We start from the raw sequence: 14,616 nt of genomic DNA, 5'->3' as shown, positions 1-14,616 counted from the left end.
ATGCCACTGAGCCCTGATTGGTTGATAGAGCCTAGCTCTGATTGTCTGGTTCTGGTATGCTCTGGCAAAGCCTCAATGTTGAAAAATATTTGTCCAGGTATATTACATGGGCTCAGGGAGAAAAAGGCATATTTAAGCCTCTGTATTCAAACACTATCTGTAAGCTTTGGGAAAAGTGTAAGAACAAGCCAGACATGAATTATGAAGCCAGGGGATGTGCTTTTAGATCTTATTACCGTAAGGAAATTTTTGAAAAGGCTGAAGGACAGAGGCTTGTATATCAGTGCAAGGATATGCCCTCAAACAGATTGGTCATAGATGATGACAAATGCCAGACTTGTAATGAAGGTTTAGCAGCAGCTTCTGATGCAAGTCATTAGAACGAGTGTCACTGTCTGCAGAGAGTGTCCTGAAAGCAGCAACTTCTGTCCTTGGTGGAAATAACTCATCTCCTATAAACTGCTCCAGAGCAGAGAAGGTTGTACCTGGAGTTGTGAATATCATTTCCCCTGGTGACCATGCTTCCTCCAGGTCTCCTACTACTACCAAATCTGTATCAGCAACAGCAGCAGCTCCAAGGACAGTACGTGGGGCAATGCAAGTACCTGCAGCCACGACATCAGAAAATTTCAACTATGGCAGTTGAGTCAGTTATTGCCGGTGCACCATTAATAACCACCACTAGTCCAATAGAAGCAGCCTCACCAAAGGTAATCATTCAGGCAAACCCTACTGGGATGCCAGCTTCTACTGAAAACGGAGACAAAATCACCATCCAGTCTGCCAAACTCATTACCATCCCTGCTACACATCCAAGTCTGCACAGTGTAAGTAGCAGACGAAGTCAATTCTAAGTCATTAACATCGTTGGAGACCCCCTGGCTGTGAGAGCACTTACCACTGTTTCAATAGTGCATGGTACACCTTTAATGGGACTATCACTGCCTACTCAACAGGCATCTGGCCAGACTTTTCTTGAAGTTATCAGTGCAGTCATAAAAGGTTAAATCAGAAGCAGTGGAAAACCAGTAGAAAGATGATGTGGAGACTGCAGCTGGTAGAAGAGAAACCAGCAGATGACACAAGACAGTGACCCAAGTAGCGGTTGTCAGTGAGCCTTCTGCTATTGCCCTTCGAGTAACTAACTATAAGAACAGAAAGACTATTGACATGTGAAAAATAAAATGACAGCCCCACCATGGACTTCAGACTGTGAGTGGTAGTACTGACATAAACACTTGCAAGGGAAGTCATCAAGAAAAGTCAAAGAAGACTTTAAAACATTTTAATGCACATAAGAAAGCAATGAAACTTACTGGAAATAAATTCCCTATCCCATGTGTCAGTGAGAATGAACTAAATGCATTGAGATGCTGACAGAAACCTCCCGCTTACAGTAGGAAAACAACTGAACCCGTCAATAGGAAAAAGGATTTAAAGGGACCAGGCAGCACGCTACTATCTCAAGTTATGCTAAGATTTGAAGCACTGACATTCTGCAAGAGGTTATACAGCTTTCAGTGAGGAGGGGTTGGGATGGGTGATCTCATTGTTACATATAGCAACTTTTAATGCATTGTATATGGCATGTTAGCAAGTATTACTGTGTTCTCACACTACTCACTTAACTTGTGCTATGTGAATACTCTGCTAATACAGGTGTTTTTTAAAAAAACTCTACAAATACTTTATTTTTTAGTGATGAAATTCTAATGATTTTACCACTAGATTCAAAATTAAAATGGGCTTATGGATATTGTTTTCTTAATTCAGTGGTGATTGGGACTTTCAAAGATGCTTTATCTAGGTTTCCTGTTAGGAAACCTAGAATGAGTCATGATTTTAAGCCCCTTATTAATTCTCTCAGTAATTAGTTGTCAAAAATGAAAATATTCATGAATGATGAGTACACAGAATACAGAAAACCTAGTGAAAAGCCTGAAAGAGAAAATAAATGAACAGCAGAGTTCTGTGGGAGTTCTATGCCAGTGCTACATTATCTGATTTTCCTCATAATTCACCAAGAAGAACCAGCGGAACTTCACGACCAAGGGGCTGCAATTGGTGATGGTAACCTAGCGAATGACCTCAGTATCATTCAGGCTGCAGCCAAAATCCAGCTCCATCGTCTCAAAGCTGAGGTTGGGGTAATGCACTTCTCCACGCAGGTCCAGGCTGTCTCTCTGAGGGTGTTCCACATACTTAATTGCTAGAATTTCTTCTGCCACCCAGTTGTTCAGATCCTTTCTGTAGGAGGGTTCAAACTTGATCAGCAGGGTTTTTTTTCTTCATCAATTTCCAGTTTTATAGGCCACAAAGATAATGGATGGAAATTACCAACTTTTGTACTATGCATTTTCACCCAATACAAGTATTTTAGAATGTGAATTGAAGAATGGATCAAAAAGCTTCAGAAAGTGGAAAGCACAAAAGAGAAAGATGAAAGAAAGAAAGAGAAAGAAAGAAAGAAAGAGAGAGAGAGAGAGAAAGAAAGAAAGAAAGAAAGAAAGAAAGAAAGAAAGAAAGAAAGAAAGAGAGGGAAAGAAAAAGAAAGAAAGAAAGAGGGAAAGAGAAAGAAAGAAAGAAGAAAATATCTACTGCAAATGAAAAAATATATATATCTATAACTTAAGTTGACTTAAAACAAAGACCTTAAACTAATTTTTAGGTTTTTTTTTTTCTTGAAATGAGCTAATGGCTTGTTTGTGTAAAGCTTTTCCATTAAAACAAAAAAAATTTTTTAATTTTATACATAACACAGTATTGTTGTAGAATTCACATGAAACATTTTATGTGGTAAAGTCAATTAGCTCCCTAATTGTGGATAAATTAACAGTTGGTTCCTGTTCTTTTGCTATAACATACTTGTGCCACCCACATAGCCCTGGCATCTGTGCAGACACATCAGTTTCAGTTCTACTGTCAGTTGGAAGATCAGGTTCAGCATGAGTTTTTGTCAGGTAGCTCTAATACCTGGAGTTTTCTTTCTTTTCTTTTTTACTTGGTTGAAATTCAAGAGGAAAAGTACCAGTGTTCAGATTTGAACTATTATAGTTTGTATATTCAATAAACTATTTGAAGTATATTGTGTTTCGGTTTGCTCTTGTTTCAAAGTGTATCCAAGTAGGATTCCTGAAATATAGAAATGAAACTGGTAAATAAATGGCTGGTAAGTTTCCAAAGTTAGGGAGATAAATGATTCACTAAACTTAGGAAGCACACCTGGACCCATCATAGTAAAGCTACAGCATAATGATAAACAAAGATCATAATAGCATAAAATAGATACATTGCCTATAAAGGAGTACAAGTTAGACTGCAGACATCTATACATCAACAAATGGAGGCCAAAAAGAAGCACTGAGGAAAAAATAGCTGTCATGCTAGAGTTGCATTCCTAGCCAAACATCGTTTAAGAAGTAAGCTGTGACAGACATGCAGGTAGACCACCCCGAACCCCCTTCAAGGACAGATTTGCTGCTTCAGCTGCTGGGACAGCAGTCGGATGCCAGTTATCAGCCATCATTCTTTCAGGTATGACCCGAGCTGCAGGAGCTGCCTTGCCCAAGGTCACGCACTTGCAGAGATTAACCACATTCAAGGACTGATTCAAGAGGAGGCACAAACATCTGGCTTGCTCTGCCCAAGGTGGAATAATTCTGGTTGGCCATTTTACCTTCAAAACTCCTCTTGGGGCCGGGCGCGGTGGCTCAAGCCTGTAATCCCAGCACTTTGGGAGGCCGAGACGGGCGGATCACGAGGTCAGGAGATCGAGACCATCCTGGCTAACACGGTGAAACCCCGTCTCTACTAAAAATACAAAAAATTAGCCGGCGAGGTGGCGGGCGCCTGTAGTCCCAGCTACTGGGGAGGCTGAGGCAGGAGAATGGCATAAACCGGGAGGCGGAGCTTGCAGTGAGCTGAGATCCGGCCACTGCACACCAGCCAGGGCGACAGAGCAAGACTCCGTCTCAAAAAAAAAAAAAAAAAAAAAAAAAAAAAAAAAACAAAGAACAAAAAACAAACAAAAAAAAACTCCTCTTGGGATCCAAAGAGGCTTTGGTTGGGCCTGCAGTATGGGTGCACTTCTCTCTGTGCCCACTCCTGCTTCCCTCCCTTCCATTCCTCAGGGGTTAATTCTAAGTACATGTCATGCACACTAAAATCCATCTCAGAGTCTGCTTCCTGTGGATCCCAATCTGAAAAGACATTTCTAACTAGAAAAGTATCAGTGTTTACTTACACCAGTGAACTTCACCTTCAAAGAACGCAGGAAGAACATACTTTAGGCAGATGGAAAGTGATCACAAAAAGATAATCTGAGATGCAAGAAGGAATGGTAATGGGCTACATCAGCAAACATGAGTAACAAAAAATCAGAGAATGTGCAGAACCATTCTCATACTGACAAAGCTTATTTTGGTGACTAAAGAAACTAGATAAGACTAAATAAAGCTACTCTGCATCACTGAGATGATGGGAGAATCCAATGACAGCAGCTCACGCCCCTGGACACATATTTGAATGTCAAAGAACCAATCCTTTAATTAAGATGGATCACAAGTGGCTAATTGGGCCTAAATTCAATGGAGCCAAGCGGCCATTTGCTGACTAGAGGTCACACATGTACCCTGAGTTCCCAGAAAACTCACACCTCTGTTCAACTTTGAGGTTTCCAGAGCACACCAGAACCAGCCAATCAGAGCTAGGCTCTATCAACAAATCAGGGCTCAGCATCATTGACCAATCTGAGCTCAGCTGTGCAGGCCTATCAGAACTCAGTGATTTCAATCCTTCGTTTGCATAAATGGGCTTTATTAAGGAGTTCAGAGGGAATGAACTTTAAACCCTACCACTCACTATTAAACCCTACCACTCCCTTCAATGCAATTGGTTTCACACCCAAGACAGCCTCTCCCATGATTGCCGAGTATTCACTGGCAAAAGTGCTCTCTCCTCCAAATTCCTTTTCAGAGAAATTTTGTTCACACTCCTGTCTCCACTGGCTCAACCAATGACAGAATTACAGTCTCTGAGCCACAGTCACTGGCCAAAAGTGTACGGAGGTGACCGAGGATGCCTCGGTTTGGATATGATTTGTTTGTCCCCACCCAAAAACATGTTGAAGTGTGATCCCCAATGCACCTGATGTGGGCAGATCATGAGGGGCAGATAGATCTCTCATGACTGGCTTGGTGCCATTCTCCCAGTAGTGACTTAGCTCTCACTCTGGAGAGACTGGATTCATTCTCTCGACAATGCGTTAGTTTCCTCCCCTCTAGAGAGGGTTGTTACAAAGCCAGGACATCTCTTGGTTTCTCTTTACACCTGTCCTCTTCCCGTTTGATCTTATCTGCTATATTATGAGGCAGCACGGAAGCCCTCACAGGAGCCAGGGTCATATCCCAGTGTTTCCCAGCCTACAGAACCATCCACTATATAAATTGCTTTTCCTTATAAATTACCTAGCCTCGGGCATTCTGTTATAGTGACACAAAATAGTTCAAGACACGGAATGAACCAACAAGAGCCTATCTGGGCTGTTCCTGCTGGGCGTAGAGGAGGAAATTGGTGTGTTTGTATGCTGTTTGTTTGTTTGCTTACATGTTTTAATGATGGCGATTTGAGAATATTAATTCAGGGAATATATGGACATGCCCCTTGCCTCATCCATCCAATCAAGAGCAGGATTTGGTTGCTACAATTTCAAGTAGGATTTGTGTACCCCAATTTATAGAAAGGACTGTTTAGAATTTCATGTGTGTGTGCTTACCTCACTGGTTTTCTTACCATATTATACCTTTTTAGGTAAAAAAGACTTTTTTTCCCCATCATAATCTGGGACCATTTTACTAACTTCATTGTATTGTCAGGAGAATTTGCTTTACCTGAACGGTCTGACAGGGAGTAACCTTGCCAAGACTGGCCATTTTGAATGGCACGTCATTGGTGTGCTCAATTACTTCCATTACACTTAATACTCAAGTTTGTAAGTCCTATCTTTGGTTCAATTGCTACAACTTATTCTGAGGTAGACATGTTTGGGAAATGTTTTGCATGTAATATCATAAATCCTTTGAATGTTGAAATGTTTACATTTTATCGATATATTTTTCCTCCCTAAGAAGGTTGCCTTGAGAATCAATTTTTTAAAGAATTTAGGAATTTTAAAAATACTGTAGCTGTTATGTCTATTTGCAGATTCTAACATTTACAGCATTTTTTAAAAAAGCATCTAAGTATTGTTAAGAATGCAGTTTTAATCTTGGTAAATGTGGAGTATTTGTATATTTTTTTTAATCAAAGCTCCTTTTTGTGTTGTCTGCTTGGAGACTGTGGCTTTGTCATTGTTCCTTATCCCCATTCACTGAAGGGGTTGATCAGAACTGAAGACAGGAACCAAACAGCCGGGTCCTTTTATGCCCAGGAGCCTTCGGCTGCCAAGTCAGGGAGATCCTGCTCAAGCCAGGGTGGCTTAGCCCAGGATAACAGTAGATTCTGAAATGGGTGAGAAATGGTTCACACGGGGCCACAGTCATTCCTCTGGCACAATGGACTTGAACTCTGGAGGTCAGGCTCTCTTCAAGGAGCACGAGATGAAATTGCCTCTTTGGGAGTTTTCAGTGACACCCTTCAAAGTGCTCATGGTGTGACATGGATCAGCTGAGGTGGGGAGCGGATGAGCTTTCTGGCCTGTGGGGCATCTATCTGTGTAACTTTTTCTGAGGGGGCAAGTAGGCAGGTGTTTAGGTCGGCCAATACCCACTGTGACTGGTTGATAAGATTGCCAAGCAACAGGACCATCCAATCACCTTGAACGCTGTGTTTCATCCAATCAGACCTCAAGTTGGCCCGTGATGTCAATCATGTGGTGACTACAAAAAGCCCTCCCTCTGGTGATCAACAGCCATTGTCTGTTCCTCCTATCTACTGGCAGCTGCCTCCAAGATGGCTGAGCCTTCCTCTGAGATGACCTCCGACGAATGCATGAGCACCAAGGAGCCCAAAGCGGCCAATGCCACCACGGCCCACGAGCAGAAGAACGGGCGCTGCCACCCCAACCACCGCAGGGACAACTTCGCAGCCCATTTTCCCCGGGTGCTGAAGCTGGTTCACGAGGGCTTCGCCTTTCCCGCGAAGCGGTGGATATCGTAGATTCGTTCATTCACGCCGTCTTGGAGCACATCGCCACCAAGGCTGGCCACTTGGCCTGCTACACCAAGCGTGCCACCATCACCTCCCGGGAGACCACCATTCGCCTGATGCTCCTGTGGGAGATGGGCAAGCACGCCGTGTCCAGGGGCTCTAAGGCTGTGCTCCGCTACACCAGGAGCAAGTGAGCTGCCTCAGGAGCGCCTGAGCACCGAAACTCAAAGGCTCTTTTCAGAGCCACCGCACTTGGCTTGAAAGAACTGTAGCCCGCTAGGCCGGGCGCGGTGGCTCAAGCCTGTAATCCCAGCACTTTGGGAGGCCGAGACGGGCGGATCACGAGGTCAGGAGATCGAGACCATCCTGGCTAACACGGTGAAACCCCGTCTCTACTAAAAAATACAAAAAACTATCCGGGCGAGGTGGCGGGCTCCTGTAGTCCCAGCTACTGGGGAGGCTGAACCAGGAGAATGGCGTGAACCCGGGAGGCGCAGCTTGCAGTGAGCTGAGATCCGGCCACTGCACTCCAGCCCCGGGCAACAGAGCGAGACTCCATCTCAAAAAAAAAAAAAAAAAAAACTGTAGCCCGCCAAGGCGGGGACCTACTGGAGGGTGGGGGTGGGTGACGCCCTTTTGATTTGAGAACTGTCAAGGAGGCAGGTGGCCTGTGGCGTCCTGACGATTTTTCATGCATTCTTTCCTCAAGAACTAAACATTATCAACTCTTTTTCAATCTATATATGTGGTGCAGTTTTTCCGTGGAAAATAATTCATTCCATTTAGTGATTTTTCATTTAATCTCTTTACTACATGCATGGTCTTTTCTGTCAGTTATATTTCTAAATCACCGTTTATTAGGATCAGTCAGGTCACAGTTGTTTTCATAATGAAGTCATTCACCTTATTCTCTGTCAGTCCTCCACACTTGTACAGTTTCATTATCCGGAGGGGTTTTTTTTTTTTTTCGTTATATGCAAAATATAAAGTACAAAAGCACATATGAGAATCACGAAATTCGCAATCAAACTTGTCAGCTTATCTTAGGGTAATAGTTTATATGTATCAGGAAGACAGAAACACAGAAATAGGATAAATCAAGTTTTCAAGAAACAATTTCTGTTTCAAGCAACCATTTCTTTTCATGCGTTTAGAGTCTCATATTACTATTCCATTTCATTCACGTTTATCCAGTTCTTCTCTTTTCAAGCCTGTAATCTTTCAAGGTTTAGAATAAGACTTTAAGGTGTGTGATTATGCATGGATGGTGGTACTTTCCAATGATAACAGCCCAAGTCCGAGTCTCCGCTAGCACAGCCAGTGAGAGACCTGCAGCCTCTAAACCACAGCCATTGGCCCAGAATGTGGGACGGTTGCTGGAGCTAAAGCATTAAGATCTTACTGGTGCAATTCAGCCTTGAGGTTGAATAGAAACAGATTCGAGTCTTTGACTACGGCTGTCAGCTTGCTTGTTTTTAATCATGGTGATTTAAGGACATGAATCCAGAGCTGGGAGCAGGACATGCGTCTTGCCTCTTGCATCAATTCAAAACAGGAGAAAGGTAGGCAATTTAAAAAAATTAGGATGACTGCTTTTTGCTCAAGCAATTTGAATGTTAATATTTATTTTAATGTTTTCTAATTTCATTGTGTTTTCTTCATGGCCCTAATACTTTTTGTTGATTTATTATTATATACATGTATGCTTTATCTCAAAGCAGTTGGAGATTTTCCATTTTTAAAAAATTGATTTCTAGTATTTTACCTCTGTGGAAAGGAAATACACTTTGTGAATCTATTCTTGAAATTTGTTGACTTGCTTCAAAGCCCAATATTTCATCAGTTTTCTTAAATGTTCCACTCACTGTTTACAAATAAATTTAAATAACCCTTTTATAATGATGTAGGAACCTGTAAATGACATTTTGAAAAAGAAAGTTATCTGTAAAGTAATTTGTAAGAGAGCAACTTTGTTCCAGTGTATAGTTGGCAAACCACAGAGACACAGCCTTTGGTGTAAAATAAAGATATGTTCCAAAGAACAAAGGAAGAATTCAAGTTTTATAGCAAAATTTCCTTCCCAGGTTCCCTGTCAGGTATGTTTGTGCAAAATGAAGGATTCTAACTCATTTAGTTTTGATAGATGATAGAACGGAGCCCTGATTAGTCGAGACAGTTGAGCCTTGATGGGTTGAGGCCAGTGAGCTCTGATTGCTTGGTTCAAGTAAGCTCTGGAAGTTTCACAGTTTAGTCTGTTATTAGTCTCTTACCTTTGTGTGTGTGAGCTCTGATTGGCTGGTTTGAGTAAGTTCTGGAAGTCTCACAGTTTAGTTTGTTATTAGTTTATTACCTTTGTGTTTGTCCGTGTGTGTGTGTGCCTGTGTGTGTGTGTTTGTGAGATGAGAGCACATAAAGTCTATTCTCTTACCAAATTTTTAACATACAATACAATATTATTACTACAGCTCTACTACTGTAGAAATCTCTAAATTTATTTACCCTGCAAAACTAAAAATTTGCACTCTTTAATCTACATCTCCCCATTTCTTGCCACCCCCTCCACCCCTGCTAACCACCCTTCTACTCTATTTCTGTGTGTTTGACTTTTTTTCTTAGATCTTACATATAAGTGAGATATAGCATTTTTCCTTCTGTGATTGGCTTATTCACTTTATAAACCTGGAGGTTTATCCTCCAGGTTCATCCATATTGTCATAATGGCATTATACCCTTCTTTTCTAAGGTCGAATAATATCTTAATGTGTGTGTATATATCTATGTCTATATACAGATATAGATGTCACAATTTTTTATCAATTCATACATCTATGAGCACTGAGGTTGCTATTGTGAATAAAGCCACAATGAACATGGCAGTACATACATGTCCTGAAAAGATCTACAAAGCCAAGCAGATATTTTGAATTAGTAGAGTGGACCAAACCTGTTTTGCTGCCTTCTAGGACGGTAGCATGTTGGAGTACAAGTGAAACATTTGTAAAGATTTGAATAATGTTTTTATTGGCTCTGTTTGTATGATGAATGATTCTCCTGCACTGCTCGCCCACCTCTAACCACAAAACATCACCAGCATCCATTGGAATGCACGTATTATCCTAATCACTGGGTTGTGACCAGTCTAGGTACTCCACTAAAGATATTTTCTTTCTTTGACTCCAGAAGAGAAACTAATAGCCCATGTGATTTCTGGGAAAAGGGGTTTGAACAGAACTTTGGAGATAAAGGGTGGGCTATGGGTTAAAAGTGCAATATGATGCAATGCATCCCAAAATGTGGTGTACATGCTTCTTCAGGTAGATGAGATAGTTTTAAGTGGTACACAGATTTGTAAAGAATTTTTATTTGTATAAATATAAGAGGTACAAGTGCAGTTTTGTTACATGGATATATCGCACAGTGGTGAAGCCTGGGCCTTCAGTGTAACCATCACCCAAATAGTGTACATAGTACCCATTAAGCAATTTCTGATCCCTCACCTTCTTCCTACCCTTCCAAGTCTCCAATGTTTATTATTCCACATTCTATGTCCATGGAGGTACACAGATTTTTAAAAACAGTTTATGCAGTTTAGTGTGAATTAAAAATATGTCAATAACATGTTATCTGTGAAACCATAGATATTATTGCTTACAAAATACAAAAAAAGTTATTTAAAATCAGTTAACTAAAATAGCTTTATTAAATAAATAATTGTATAGGTAATATGCACATATGGCAAAAAAGGATCAAACTGTTAGTAGAATGACTAGTTAACATGCTGTCAAAATGCCTAAGAATCAGACAAACCTGGTTCAAACCCCACCCACCACTTGCTAGCCATGTAACTTTAGGCAAGTGACCTAATCTCTCTGAGTCTCAGGGTAAAATAAGAATAATAACAGTACCTGCTTCACTGGGTTGTTGTTAAGCTTAAGTGAGGGGCATTACAGTGTAGTGACGGGGTTCACAAAATCTAAAGCTATATGCCCTGGTTTCAAATCTAAGCTCTACCACTTACCAGCTAAGTGATGTTGAGCAACTTACTTAACCTTTATGTGCCTTAATTTTCCCACCTGTAAGTGGGATTATTATGAAGGTTGTATGAGTTTATACCTTTGGAGTGCTTAGAAACATTCTAGTATATATTAAGTGTTCCTTGGAAACAATCCTAGTGTAAGCATTATCTATCTGTTAGATTGAAATAAATGTGTAGTCTGAACACAGTGGCTGACCGCTATAATCCCAGCACTTTGGGAGGTCAAGGTGAGAGGATCGCTTGAGCTCAGGAGTTCAAGATCAGCCTGGGCAACATAGCAAGAGACTGTCTCTACAAAAAATTGAAAAAGTAGCCAGATGTGGTAGTGCACACTTGTAGTCACAGCTACTCAGGAAACTAAGGCAGGAGGATTGCTTGAGCACAGGAGTTTGAGGCTGCAATAAGCCATGATTTTGTCACTGCATTCCAGCTTGGGTGACAGAATGAGACCCTGTCTCAAGAAAAGAATAAAAATAAAAAATAAATGTCTATACAACTCCCAAAATTTAGCAAGTTCTCATGAAATGTAACCTGTTGATGTTGCTTTGTATTTCCAACACCAAAAAGAAATAAATATACAATCAGCATTTGATTAAGAGGCAGCATTTAATTGCTCAGCATACACAGAGAACTGGCAAACTCCAGCACCTCTCTGCAGTAGGAATTAAAAACAGGTCTCATGGAAGCTGGGTCTTCTTCAAGGACTATCAGGAGTGAGGTCAGAGAGAAGCCCCAAGTTATCTTTCTGTATTCTGCTAAGGTAAGTGTGGGCCATTTCAATTTACAGATGAGGAAATTAGGTCTCAGAGAAATTAAGCAAGCTGCCCAATGTTATGAAGCATATAAATGATAAAGCTAGATGGTATGCTACCTTTCTAGAGGAACCTACATCCCAAGCAGAGGAATTTAGAGTTTGTCCAGTGAAGTGTGGAGATAAAATGCGTATTTTATGGAAATTAGTATGGTAGAGGTATAGTGATGATTAGAGTAATATAACAACAATATCATTAGTTGCGATTCTACCACTATTATTGGGTACCTCTGAAACATTCTTAGATATCCAGTCTTAAAAAACTCTCCTGTGATACCACATCTCACTTTTGCTGCTTACTGACCAGTATCCATTTTCTGTTTTTAATTCAAATTTCTTTGAAAGAGTACTCTGTTTATATGTCCATTTCTCATCACCCACTCACTCCTCAAACGATTGAAGTTTGGCTTTTCTTCCCCAACCCATCCCTATCCCCCAACACATACTCCAACAAATCTACCCTCGTCAACCTTCAGATACACACATACCTTGAACGTATTGTGGGTTCAGTTCCAGATGACTGCAATGAAGTAAATTGTCACAATAAAGTAACATAATTTTTTTGGTTTCCTAGTGCATATAAAAGTTATATTTACACTATACTGTAGTCTCTTAAGTACACAATAGCATTATGTCTAAAAAACATACGTAACTTAATTTAAAAATACTTTGCTGCTAAAACATGCTAATGATCATCTGAGCCTTTAATGAATTGTAATCTTTTTGGTGGAGGAGGGTCTTCCTTTGATGTTGATGGTTGCTGACTGATAAGGATGGCAGTTGCTGATGGTTGGAGTGGCTGTGGTAGTTTAAAATAAAACAGCAATGAAGTTGGTCACATCAATTGACTCTTCCTTTCATGACAGATTTATCTGTGGCATGTGATGCTGTTTAACAGCATTTACCCACAGTAGAACTTCTTTCAAAATTGGAGTCAGTCCTCTCAAACCCTGACATTGCTTTATCAACTAAGTTTATGTAATATTCTAAATCCTTTGTTGTCATTTCAACACTATTCACAGCACCTTAACCAAGAGTAGATGCCATCTCAAGAAACTACTTTCTTTGCTCATCCATAAGAAACAACTCCTCCATGCTCATGGATAGGAAGAACAAATATTGTGAAAATGACCTTATTGTCCAAAGTACTTTATAGATTCAATACTATCCCCATCAAGCTACCAGTGATTTTCTTCACAGAATTGGAAAAAATTACTTTAAAGTTCATGTGGAACCAAAAAAAGCCCGCATTGCCAAGACAATCCTAAGCCAAAAGAGCAAAGCTGGAGGCATCATGCTACCTGATTTCAAACTATACTACAAGGCTACAGTAACCAAAACAGCATGGTACTGGTACCGAAACAGATATATAGACCAATGGAACAGAACAGAGACCTCAGAAATAACACCACACATCTACCACCATCTGATCTTTGACAAACCTGACAAAAAAAAAAAAAGAAATGGGGAAAAGATTCCCTATTCAATAATGGTGTTGGGAAAATGGGCTAGCTATATGTAGAAAGCTGAAACTGGATCCCTCATTACACCATATACAAAATTTAACTCAAGATAGATTAAAGATTTAAATGTAAGACTTAACACCATAAAATCCCTAGAAGAAAACCTAGGCAATACCATTCAGGACATAGGCATGGGCAAAGACTTCATGACTAAAACACCAAAAGCAATGGCAACAAAAGCCAAAATTGACAAATGAGACCTAATTAAAGAGCTTCGACTTTGAAGTCTGAAGTTTGCAAATATGCCTATAGATTTTTGGAATTTACCACTTTCTTATTCTGTATCATTAATGTAATATTTTAAATTACTATATATTTTACCATTTTTCTGGATTTAGTAAGAAATTTGCATTTTTGGTTTGATGTAACAAAGGTTTTAATGTAATCTATGATAGATTTTGCATTTTTTTCATTACTGTTATACTTTAACCTAACTGAATGACTGATCTAATTGTATTAGTATTGTGAATAATCATGTGAAATGTTTTGAGACAGAGTACTATATTTGTGAATATAATTTTATGGCTTTTTTCACTTACTAAGAACCTTTCTGTGTGAAAAACTAAGAAAACTGCTTTCTGCTGTATAATCTGGCATTCATTGTAGATTAAAGCTCATTTTTCTGTGAATAAAACTTATTCAATAAAATACTATTCTTTAAAATTAAAAAAAAACTAAAGAGCTTCTGCACAGCAAAAGAAACTACCATCAGAGTGAACAGACAACCTACAGAATGGGAGAAAATTTTTGCAATCTACCGATCTGACAAAGGGCTAATATCCAGAACCTACAAAGAACTTAAACAAATTTACAAGAAAAAACAACGCCATCAAAAGTGGGCAAAGAATATGAACAGACACTTCTCAAAAGAAGACATTTATGCAGCCAGCAGACATATGCAAAAATGCTCATCATCACTGGTCATCAGAGAAATGCAAATCAAAAACACAATGAGATACCATCTCACGCCAGTTAGAATGGAGATCATTAAAAAGTCAGGAAACAACAGATGCTGGAGAGGGTGTGGAGAAATAGGAACGCTTTTACACTGTTGGTGGGAGTGTAAATTAGTTCAACCATTGTGGAAGACAGTGTGGCGA

The 14,616-nt window shown here is 40.0% G+C and overlaps 1 pseudogene; it reads left to right on the top strand.

Moving 5' to 3' along the window:
- The first annotated feature begins 56 nt into the window (after positions 1–56).
- LOC117077702 lies at positions 57–1,183 on the top strand (annotated as a pseudogene).
- Positions 1,184–14,616: the final 13,433 nt, after the last annotated feature.

The sequence above is a fragment of the Trachypithecus francoisi genome, unplaced genomic scaffold, assembly GCF_009764315.1.
Source record: "Trachypithecus francoisi isolate TF-2019V2 unplaced genomic scaffold, Tfra_2.0 Lachesis_group6, whole genome shotgun sequence".
Lineage (NCBI taxonomy): Eukaryota > Metazoa > Chordata > Mammalia > Primates > Cercopithecidae > Trachypithecus > Trachypithecus francoisi.
Note: the sequence above shows the minus strand (reverse complement) of the source record. Positions and strands in the feature narration are given on the sequence as shown.